We start from the raw sequence: 12,418 nt of genomic DNA on the forward strand, positions 1-12,418 counted from the left end.
GCACAAAAATAAACTCAAAATGGATAAAGGACCTGAACGTGAGACAGGTAACTATCAACACCCTAGAGGAGAAAGCAGGAAACAACCTCCTTGACCTCCACTGCAGCGACTTCTTACTTGACACTTCCCAAAAGCAAGGGAATCAAGAGCAAAAATAAAGGATTGGACCTCATCAAGATTAAAAGCTTTTGCACAGCAAAGGAAACAACCCACAAACATAATAGGCAACCGACGGAATGGGAAAAAATAGTTGCAAATGACATATCAGATAAAGGGTTCATATCNTAAACATATTCTTCAGTATTCTAATGCTTTCATTGTTAGCATTTATTCCTGATACTCTATGTATAAAGTATAAAGCTAAGTAAAGATATGGTCCCTGCTCTCTACTGAGCACCTTCGTTTCGGGTAATAATTGAAATATCTATTTCTTATGTGTTATGTACATTTCTTCAGTATATCTTCCTCTTCATAAATTACATAAGGCAGCATATTCATACCAGTTCCTCCCAGTAATATTAATTACTATTTGGACATTTTTTTTTAAAAGTTGGTTTATTTTGAGAGAGAATGAGGGGGAAAGAAAATCCCAAGCAGTCTTCACACTGTCAGAGCAGAGCCCAACAGAGGACTCATTCCCATGAAACTGGAGATCATGACCTGAGATCAAGAGTCAGACGCTTAACCCAGTGAGCCACTCAGGTGCTCTTATTTGGACTTAACTCTTTTTAAACAGTATTTAAATGGACTCTCAAAATGAAAAATAAAATATTGCTGAATGACATATGTGGATTTAAAAAATGTTGAAAAATTACTTGAAAGTACTGGATTAAGTCTAATTCCTTTCAAAAAGAGGGTGAGTGTATTTGAAAAAATTGTCCCAGATGACAATGTATGCTATCCCTAATACTTTGTTTTCACTTTATTTAAACTTACCACTACATACTGATTTGAAAATGATGGCATAGGGTAATAACATTGGGACTTATGATGTCATAGTAAAGTACATGCTTGTTTTAAGAGTTGAGTTTAGTTATGTAACTTATCTGCAGAAAATCCCCCTGGATACATTTTGTGATGGCAAAAATTAATCTCATTCCCATAAAATGGTCAGGATACTCCTCAAATCTGAATAAAATGGCACTGAGATGAATCACATTAATATTGATTGGCAATACAATTGTCAGGGTATTTTAGAAACATTCCTCTTTATAAATTTGTTTAAAAATGAACATGTATGTTGAGAGAAAAAAGAAATCATATGTAAATATCTCTCCTTCATGTATTGATAGGTATAAATCCATGAATAGTGAAAAAGAAAGGACTTTGTGCAACCAAAACAAGTCAACAACATGGCGGGTTTTGTGGAATGAGCTCTGGGCCATGGCTTGTAAAGATAAGCACCGATAGTTCTGAGTTAGCAATCGCCAAGGAACATTCTCTTGTTCTGGGTAATATTTCTGGTCTCAACTGAGACAATTATTTTTGTTGTTGGTTTTCTCTGCTGTCCCTGCTGCCTTTATGATGGTTTTCACTGTTGTGAGCAGGCACGATTACCTGTGTCAACAGCTGTTCCTTCTTCCCTAAGCTCCAGGTAGCCTCTGTTTTTATTCACCTGTGGTGCATCCACCATAATTTTTTTCTAGCTCTTTTCAAGTGGTTTGTACTATTCCTTGTAGTCTTTGATAAAGTTTTATTTGTTTTATTTTTCAAAAAATTTTTAATGTTTATTTAATTTTAAGAGAGAGAGACAGAGACAGAGAGACAGAGCCCAAGTAGGGAAGGGGCAGAGAAAGAGAGGGAGATACAGAATCTGAAGCAGGTTTCAGGCTCCAAGCTGTCAGCACAGGGCCGATGCAAGGCTCAAAGCCACAAACCACGAGATCATGGCCCGAGCCGAAGTCGTATACTTAGCAGACTGAGCTACCCAGGTGCCTCAATAAGTTGTTAACTGAATCCTTTTTCCTTGAGACAAGGTCTGCCACATGAATTTTACTACACACTCTGAGGGCTCTTTATGGTCTTGTCCACCCAAGGAAGTTGTAAAATTGCTTGCTTATTCTTTTCACAAGATGGGGAGAAATAGGTTTCAGAAGAATAATAAACACCTAAACAGTCTCAAATTTGTTAAAATCTGTTCGATAGTGACACCACAAACTTTAGGCCTACAGCTTGGCACCAAAGAATTAAGCTCTAAGCAATACTATTTCATGAATAAAAAATTGGGCCCAGGGCATCTGGGTGGCTCAATCAATTAAGTATCTGACTTCAGCTAAGGTCATGATCTTGAGGTTCACGAGTTCAAACTTCTCTCTTTCTCTCTGCCCCTCTGCCACTCACACTATGTCTCTTTCTCAAAAATAAACAAACTTTAAAAAAAAAGTGGTCACAATTGCAAAACTCACTGATACTTTTTGTGAGGATGAATCATTTATATATAAAGGAGTTAGCATTTATCCTCTTTTATCTTATATAAGTCACTGAATGCAGTTATTATAAATAAGGTTATAAAATTTTAAACAATTATTAACAACAGAAGTTCCGGACAAATACTTAGTAGATAGGAGGACCTATACTTTGTGCTACTCTGTAGGGGTACCGTATGCATCTGTGCATCCTGTTCTCCTCAGGACAGAGCCAATATGTTTGTGGTCCCAGAACAGTTGTTAATGACACACTTTCACTCTCAAGTATCACAGTTTAGATGCATAAGCTTTTCAGTTTGCTCTACTAGGAATCAGATTCACAGAACAGGTCACCAAAGGAAGTGTCCAGGGAATTTGACAACAAAGAATATGCAGACACTCCGCAACTTTTGATGTTTTGACTTTAGCAGGGCGTGAAAGTGTTACACATTTAGTAGAAACATACTTTGAGGTTTGAATTTGGATCTTTTCCTGGGTGAGTGATATACAGCCCGATACTCTCCCAGGATGCTGAGCAGTGGCAGTGCCCTGTCAGCCACATGATCACGAAGGTAAACAAGTGACACACTTAAAACTGTTCTGGACACATACAACCATTTCATTTTTCACTTTCAATACGGTATTCAGTGAATTATAGGAGATAGGCTACACATTAGGTTTGCGTTAGACGATTCTGCCCAACTGTAGTCTAATGTAAGTGCTCTGAGCACATGTAAGTTGACTACCCTAAGCCATGATGGTCCATCTTTGGATTAAAGGCATTTTGAGTTTATAGTATTTTTAACTTACAATAGATTTATCGGAACGTAACCCTATCACAAGTCAAGGAAAATCTGTAGGCATTTACTCTTAGGGGGATCCAAGCAGGAGTAAATAGTGATGCCTTCATGAGTAAACAAAGCATAAGAAAAAGGCTGTCATCAGGGCAGGAGTCTGGACTTTGCACAATAGCACATAAGAATTTACTTAGGTAGCTGACCCCAGGGACTGTGATGTGGTTCTGAGCCGTGGCTAGAGTTTACACCTTAGAACAAGGTTAGCTAGCAAAACTAAGGCAGCAACAGGTCTTACAAAGGTTAGAATTCAAGGATATCTATCAGGTCAGGAAGAAATCACAGAATACCCAGAAGGAAAGATAGCATGAATAGTAAAAAACAAATAAATAAATAAAACAGTGACAATATTTAATGAAAGCTGTTAAGTGTATTATCTCCTTCAGTTCCTTTATATGGAATTTTGGTGTCAGTCTTAAGTTTAAGACTTGTCTCTGTTACTTATGTCCATGTCACCTTGCCCAAATTACTTAATTTTATCATAACTCAGTTTCCTGGTTGTTAAAGTAGTAATAATAATATATACCTCTCTCACTGGTCTGGATGATTAAATTGACATATACATATAAATATATAAATACATACATAAACACCCATCAAATTGAGCAAATACGAAGACTGTATTAGTGTTATTATGGTGATTATGAAAACTAAAATTTAAAAAGGAAGTTCTAGGGGCGCCTGTGTGGCTCAATCGATTAAGTGTCCTACTTTGGCTCAGGTCATGATTTCGCAGTTTGTGGGTTTGAGCCCTGTGTTGGGCTCTGTGCTGACAGCTCAGAGCCTGGAGCCTGCTTCAGATTCTGTATCTCTCTCTCTCTCTCTCTGCTCCTCCCCTGCTCACGCTCTGTGTTGGTATCTCTCTCAAAAATAAACATTTAAAAAATTAAAGAAAATATAACATAAAATACATTGGAGGTTCCATTTCAAGAGTGAAGCGAAAGTATAGCTCCACCCATGTAGCTTCAAATCAGGGCTGGATTGTTCACGCATTGTACTTGATCCTAAATCATCTGATCTAGAGCCTTTTAAATTGCCATGCTAATTTGAGGCATGCGAGGTGGGGTAAACCTTGAGTGGAAGGGGATAAATGCTTGAGGGGTGGGGTTAAGGAGAGCTAAAGAAGCTAGAAAATAAACAACCCTTGATAATCACTATAACACAGGTGCTTGATAGTATTTGTCCTCTAGGAAATCTCATATATTCACAGGACACTGGTGTTACACTATACCATCAGATTGATAAGAAAGCTGACAGATGAAGATTGACAGTCTTAAACATTCTAGAATGGCTATTTTCCCTCCTAGAAGCATAATATATGTATAGTATGGCAAATTCAGCTATTAAATGAAATTAAATTCACTTAATGGAATTAATAGTAACAAGTCAAGCCTTACAGAAAGTTTTTCTTCCTTCCTGGGGAAAGTAGGAATAATATGAATGTGGAAAAATTTCATTACTGATACAAAATTCACTTCAGTACATGTACTGGCTTAACAATTGAATTCTTACCCTTAAGAAGGAGCTAAATTGAATCGGTTTTCCTCAGTGATGGCCAAGATGCTGAGAAGTCAGAAATAAAATGGAGTAGAGCTGCAGTGGTTGACTCGTCTCCAAAGGCCCATAAAACACCCATTTGTTTTTGTCTATTGCCTAGAAAATCAACTTAAATTTGTAGAGCAATAGTTCCAAAGTCTTAAATAAGGACATGAGGAGTGAATTACTTATCTTCAGAGTTAAGTACTTCCCAAATATTCTATTACATTCAGTGTGGTTTTGGATCAGAGAAACTATACAATAAGACTTTGAGAGGAACCAGTCATTATTTCTCTTGTTAACCGTCTCTTCCAAGACTACATACTTAGACTTCATTGTAAATATAAAAATCCTTATATCCAGATTTGAATTTGGATCAGAATTTGCTTACCAGCCCCTTCCAATGATTAAAATGACTACTAAGTCAATAACATCCTACACTGACCAAAAACTTACAGCTGTCATGTTCTATGTTCATTTCACTTCCCCATTTCTGGGAATCACCTTGCTTTTCCTCGCTCCATTTACAAGGAGCTGTTATGTTTTTATAAGATGATCTTGTTTATCTGGTTAAAGGCAATATGCTCAGGAATCCGTTTTTGACTCAAGTTGGGCAAATGAGTTCATTCCACAAGAATGTCACACTGGGGCCAAGAAAAATTTTATGGAGGGTCCCTCCTGAAGACTGAACAAGAGCATGTAAACTTGGAATTTTTTATAACCACGCTTTCAACTATGTGGACTAAGGAAGAAGATAGTGCTATGCCTAGAAGTGCAGAGGAATCAGGAGGTAAAGACAATCTAGTTCTTATTCTACTGCCTGAGTTTACTTCATTCCCAAGGCTCTGTTGTATCCCTTCCTTTTATTTCATGTAAAACTCATGTAATCTACTGAGTTTTCTGGTCTAGTTAAGCTAGTTGGACTAGAGTCATGTTTCTTGCAATCAAGAGTGTTTGCTAATGCATACAGTGATTCTGTTGAGTGCCTGGGAAAAACTACCACAAATACCTACCTATTCAAGGTTATCTTCAATGGTCCTCCAGCTCCATATATTTGAGATACTTGATTTAAAAAAACAGATAGTAAGTACATCATTAAATAGATTTGAAAAAACTATTTGAAAAAGCAAAGTTCAACTCACCCCCCCCCCACTTTGAGCTGTACTCTCAGAGCCTTTTAAAAACCACATGCATTTTGACTACAAGCAGTGTATATTGTATAGCATTTTGCACCCATATGTCATCACAGACAGGACCCTTTTCTGAGGAGCATATTCAGAAACACGATTTTACAGAAAATTCCTTGGAATATGCTGATCTACTCCAATTGCCTAAAGAAGAACTTAAGGCTAAAATATTTGATTTAACCTAACCCAGATCGTGGTCAGAAGAGAACCATCATGAAAAGCGAGATTTCCAGTCTCCTTGTCTATTTCTACATCCATTATTATATGCTTTCTGCTGTTAAAGTGAAAAGGCATGGAAAAATAAACAACCTAGAAATGGCTTTCAAAACAGAAGACCCCCTCATTAAATATTACAGTCATTTTCCACAAGGCACATGTTGAAGTGAGTTCACGGAGAGGCAGCAAATTAAGATGGCCGGAGAGAAAACTTAGGAGCCAATATGTCTGGGTTCCAAATATGGTTCTATTTCCTTTTAGTTGCCTGACTCTGCACAAGGATGTGAATCTGTCTTGCCTCATTGTCCTCACCTGTAAAATGGGGACACCACTACTATGACTCTCTTATGATGGTTGTGAGGAGTACATGATTTAATAAAGGTGCAGCAAATACTGACAAGTTGTTCACTTGTCATCATCAATCCTAACCACATTCCACAAGCCTTGTTGCACTGCAAGACAACATCTTGTGGGACTTGAATATAAAACTTAGATGTGTGGGAAAAGAGTTAGATTGTAGATCACACATTTTGTGGGTACAAATTGTCAGGGACGGTAAGATGGCAGAGCTGGCAACCAAAATAGTAGTTCCTCAGTCCAGCAGCTGGATCCTGAGAGTGGACAGAGAAGCAAATCCTGTAGAGATACCAATCTGTAGCAAGTTTGGGGAGTTCCAGGATACTAAGTCTAATGCCTATATTTTCAGCCCTCCTAATGATTCTCCAATCCACTTAATACTATAAAAAATCCATTTCTTAAACTTGCCTTAGTGGATTGGATTCTCAAAGACAAAAATACACATGCACAAGAAAAAACAAGTTCTTACAATAGTGCATGGAATGGAGGGCACAAAGCACTCACTTTATATAATCCATTATGATTATTACTTGGGGGACTACCACATACTAATATTTTAGGTGTTACTGGGATGCACTAATTGGTACCCAATATCCCAAAGGAATGGAGGTATCCCTCTAAGTGGAAAACTGTTCAAGAAAGGGTAGATACTAAAGAGAAATGCAATTATGTGCATAATTTTGACATCCCTTTATTAAAGTAGCTGTATATTCTTTGTATTTGTTGTATGTGAATTTTGGCCAAATGTTTCCAAAGAAAGGGAGAGACAGAAATGAGAACAGTTGGAGAATGACAGAGATGAAATATGGACTTAGCACTCATAGAAGGAATAAAAGTTATTTCAATAGTATTTCTTTGCTAATTTCTGTAAGAGAACCTAAAATGTGAATCCTACCAGTTACTTAGTCAAATAAAAAATAACTGCAATGAAGAAAATCTATTTGTAGATTTGTATCTGGGAAGCAATATGAAGAAATATATTTGTGGAAATCAAATTACTTTTGACCAATATGCCTTCAACTTGTATAACATAGCTACAGACATGAGCTTTCATTAAAAGGTAGTTCTGGTTAAACTTCCTCTTTTCTTCAATATTATGTTTTTAAACTGAAAGAGTATAGGATTTCATTTTGTATTTTACTTAGCAGACAAATGTTTCATGGATTTATACAAGAGTCATTAAGCGCCTCTCTTCTCTTTTGTCTTTCTTCTTCCTATTCCCCATAAAACTACAGTTTGTTTTTTCTAATCCTCCCAACATAGACCACCATCACAAGCTTCATCTGGTCACTTTATATTACCAATTATATCAAGCAAGTTAATACGTCAACAAACATACAGGTACCCAAATGATAATATAGTTTGTAAGACAAGCGACTTGAATAAACATCAGAAAATGACAGATATACATAGATGTCTGCTTTTAGCTACTTTGGGTCTTCTCAAGAAAGGCTGTAAAGAATGAAAGCATCATAGATCCTGCCATGAACATTTATCTACAGTGTCACCATTTTACTATAATGTTATTAAAGCTGATTTTTCCACCTGACCACAGAAGGGGCAGCACCAGCCATCAAGTTACCCTAGACAGATTTTGGGATCTCTTGTTCTGTGTCCCATTTCTTCACCTCATACCATCCAGTCATTCACACCATCTTGCAAATTCGACCAATTCTACAATTGGCATTTGTATTATTTTCTATGAGTATCAAACATGAAAAAGACTGGAAGCATTACATTTTGATTTTGCATGAAACAGACATCAGATCTTGATAAAACGATTTAAAAAAACCTCATTGATAGGACCAACCTGTATATAAAGGATGAAAATACACTTTTTCAAAGGATTTTGGAGTTGTATTTAAAGGAATGATGTTCAGGTGGTCATAAGTGACCAGATTGGCACTACTCTGGGTTAAACAAAGAAAAACATGACTTTGAGTTATCAGTAGTTCTTTTGATTTGATTAAGTTTAAATGCTTTACTTAATTTGCCAAAGTTTTAATCTGCGTTATAAATTATAATGCAAGCAACACATACAAATTTTCTAACTGTGATGAAAAATCAAGGACTTGATCACTGGACATTTGCTCACAATTCAAAAAACACTCTACAAAGCACAGCTTGTTAAATTTGCTTTTTAACAACATTTGCTTAAAAGCCTTGTTTATATGCATCTTGTTCAGATGCATCTAAACAAAAACAGAGATAGGAAGAAACACAGTTAACAATTTTAACAGGCTGCTATAAATTATCAAGACTGAAATTGGTAATTGTAAAAATTTCCCTTTTGTAGTTGAGTTTTTTAATTCTGGTGAGAAATTGGGGCAGCAATGTAGGGGTTAGGGGTTTGCTCTAAGCACAGTGACTGCTTCGTAAACGGAATTGTTCAAATTCTTTAAGATGTCCAGAAAAGATTCACCTGAATCGCCCCAGTGTTTTAAACGACAGATACTAATAAGATGAAAACTTATTTGTGGTGGTCCACTCACCAGTTTTCACTGAATCAAGTCTTCTTTCGAAGTAATCTCCAAACAGGAAGCAAAATTAAAAAATAAACAAATACGCTTGAAAATCTTTCTGCTACAACACTTTCAACACTATTCCAATACTTTTTTAAACTTAAAATCAGAACTTCTTTATGCCCTAGAACATCTTCTCTGATCAACTCTCTGTTATATCTCTAGCTTCAACCTGTGCCCCGTTCCCAGAACATATAGCAAATTGTTTCCACTGTAGGCTTCTTCACGTGTTATTAGCATTCAGAATGCTCTTTACCTGCTATTTGCAAAGCTTGCCTCTCTCCATCTATCAGGTCCCAACCTCAATTACTCTTCTTTTGAGGGTCTTGACCAAAGATTAGAACTACTCTTCCCCTTCCTTCAGCCTCCCAATATCCTGAATTACTTGTCTCCCATAGTAGATGATGCATTTTATAACGGCAGACCCTTTATTTGCTTTATTCGTTACTGTATATTCTGCACCTAATTACGTGCCTTTCACAGAATAGGTGTCAGTAGGTATTTGTTAAATGAATAAATGACGTTTGGGTCTGTTTTCCTCATATATATTTTTCAAAAGAGAGGAGGTCTTTTTGAGTTCCTGGACCCAATTCCAAAGTGTGTGTTGAGGGCAGAGGGCCTTCTCCCACACCAGCAAACACTTCTCGGACATCAGTGGGGGGGCTCAGGAATTCAACTCAATTCTGACACCATCTACCAGAGACAGCAGGAGGTTCCACGGGTTAAGGGCTCAGTTCTACAGGTCTGCCCATCCCCCCAGACTCCAGTCTCAGGCCCAGGTTGTGGCCTGTGCTTCAGACCACCTAGCTATAGAGGTTCCCACAATCCCTTTCTTTGGTTCAACTAATTTGCTAGAGCGGCTCACAGAGCTTAGGAAAACATTTTACTTACTACAAGTACTAGATAATTGTAAGAGGATATAATTCAGGAATAGCCAGATGCACGGGGGTGGGAAGGGCAAATGGCCGGACCCTCCGTGCCTTCTCCAGGTGACAGACTCTTCCGGTGTTTCAGGATTCTTGCACAGAGTCATGACACCGAGGCTTTTCTTTCCAGGAAGGAACTTTATTTGTGCCGACACCACTCAGTTGGGTTCGTATTCAAAAGAACTGAGCAGCCCACATCACATGGCATAGTTTTTTAATACATTTTCTATTTCTTTGTCTCCCATATACGGTAACACACATAAACATGCAGTCTGATTAAGCTGTCTCAGTTTACAAGAACATGGGGGATATAGGCACCTGGGCGCATATCTAGGTGACCTTGAAGTCTTCTCTCTTCTTCATTTTTTTTCTCTCTCCTTAGGGAGGGGTTCCTACCACACAGGCACCTCCATGTATTCAGCAACCTGGAACCTAGAAGGTCTCTGATTCCAGTTCTTTTGGATTTTCATGGAGGCTTCATTAGATAAGCATATTTGATTCAAGGACTGACCATTGTCAACTCATTCAACATCCAGCCTCCTCTTCTGTCCCCAGAGATCAGGGGATGGGTGGTTCTCCTGACAAGCAGGCCCCAACCTTAGGTGATGCTGGGGTATTCCAAGTCACCTCACTGACCTTATCACTCTCATCATTAAGGAAATATGAAGAGCTTCACACCACAAATGGGGACAAAGACCAAATACACATTTCTTATTATAAATAAAAAATATCACAGAGGACTTATTATCTTACTGCTATTTCCTATATTCCCCAACGCCATGAAAAGTCCTGATGAATGCCTGTTCTAATTGTACCATTGACTCAACTGAAGGCTAGTTGCTAAACTCCTGAGGGAATTGGGCCGTGTGTTTCTCTCTGTGCTATTAGGAAGTAATAATGTCAGAAAATGCTTTGATGCTGTCAACCTTAAAAATAATATAGCCAGTTATTTTACTGGGAAAATGAGTTTATTGAGGAATTGCAATAGGAAAAATGAAGGCAAACCATGGTCAAGTTCACAGATACAAAGGGAAGGTCAGCTTTTATTTTTAAAAGCAAACTGAGTTGCTTTGAACAAAAGTTCATTGAAGAGCAAGAATTAAAGTTTCTGGCAGCTTCTCAGAGGCTGCAAGAGGTAGTTAGTTCATTTGTTGCTGGGGCAGGGAGGGAGCTTTTTTCCTTTTTTTCCCTTAAAAGCGGTAGCTAAAATTCCTATGTGAAAAAACGTCTCCCCTTTCTTTCTGCTGATTAGGCAAACTACATGGAGTGGTATTTGTACCCAAGAGCTCCCCCCTCAGGGCTTTGCAACTCCATTTTAAAGGAAGGTTCCTTGGGTGCCTGGATGACTCATTGGGTTGTGTTCAATTCTTGATTTCAGCTTAGGCCATGATCTCAGTTTGTGAGTTCAAGCCCTGCATCGAGCTCTGTGATGACAATGCAAAGCCTACTTGGAATTCTCTTTCTCCCTCTCTCTCTCTGCTCCTCCCCCACTGACTCTCTCTCTATTCCTCACCCCCTCAAAATAAATCAATAAACTTAAAAAAAATAAATAAGGTTTCCTTCACTAGTTTTCACAGGTTAGATTTCACCCTTACAAGTCATTTCCAAACAGGAGTCATCTACATAATTATCACTTTCTCTGCATTCAGGTCATATAAATGGTATGTTATAGATACTTTAAAGCATCTTCTAGGAAAATATATAACAAATAAACAGTTCCTTTCTTATCTTCCCTCTTGGAGAAATGTTGACTTTGATACATAGGACACATGTTCCTGCTGCTTTCCAAACAGCCTAACACCATTCAATTAAGAAACCTTCCCAGCTGGCACAGCCAGTAAGTACTTGAATTTTCCTAAATGTTTTTTTGGTATCTTTCTCTAGCCCTGAGGTCTGCAGTATTCTCAATGTTGCAATTTAAATGTGAGTTTCCTCTCATAGCCTCAAGGTTAGCAAAAGAAATAGAATGCACTTTTTTTTTTTTTTGGTTTCCACTTTTCCAAAAAGCGTGTGTAGTTTTGAAAAAAGCAAAGAATACATCTTGAAATTACTCAGTAATCGGTTAAAAATGTTTACAGTTAAGTCTATGTTTTAGGAAACATTTCTGAAAGAAATCCAGTCAACTTTCTTATAAACATTTTCAATTAATGAGTTGTTTTTAAAATAGAGAATATCATTTCAGTTTCCATCAGATCATAATAAGACTTTGATATTCTACATAAATTGGATGCCAGGGACCTCTCTTCCAAATGACATAAAAATATAAGAATGTTGAAACATGGAACAACTAGAAATTGTATTACTCATTAAGAATAAAGTACTCAACCTGATTTTGCGAATATTTTAGAAATTTTCTACGATATTTTATGAAACCCAAAGGTTTGGTTAGTGTGGTGATAGCAGTAAAACCAGTAG

At 37.5% G+C, this 12,418-nt stretch overlaps 1 protein-coding gene across 1 annotated transcript in view; it reads right to left on the reverse strand.

Moving 5' to 3' along the window:
• Positions 1–12,418, reverse strand: part of LOC144239071 (uncharacterized) — a 426,062-nt gene that overhangs the window by 192,171 nt on the left and 221,473 nt on the right. The gene's annotated exons all lie outside the window — the stretch shown is intronic.

Source organism: Crocuta crocuta, unplaced genomic scaffold, assembly GCF_008692635.1.
Source record: "Crocuta crocuta isolate KB4526 unplaced genomic scaffold, BGI_CrCroc_1.0 scaffold140, whole genome shotgun sequence".
NCBI classification, from domain to species: Eukaryota; Metazoa; Chordata; class Mammalia; order Carnivora; family Hyaenidae; genus Crocuta; species Crocuta crocuta.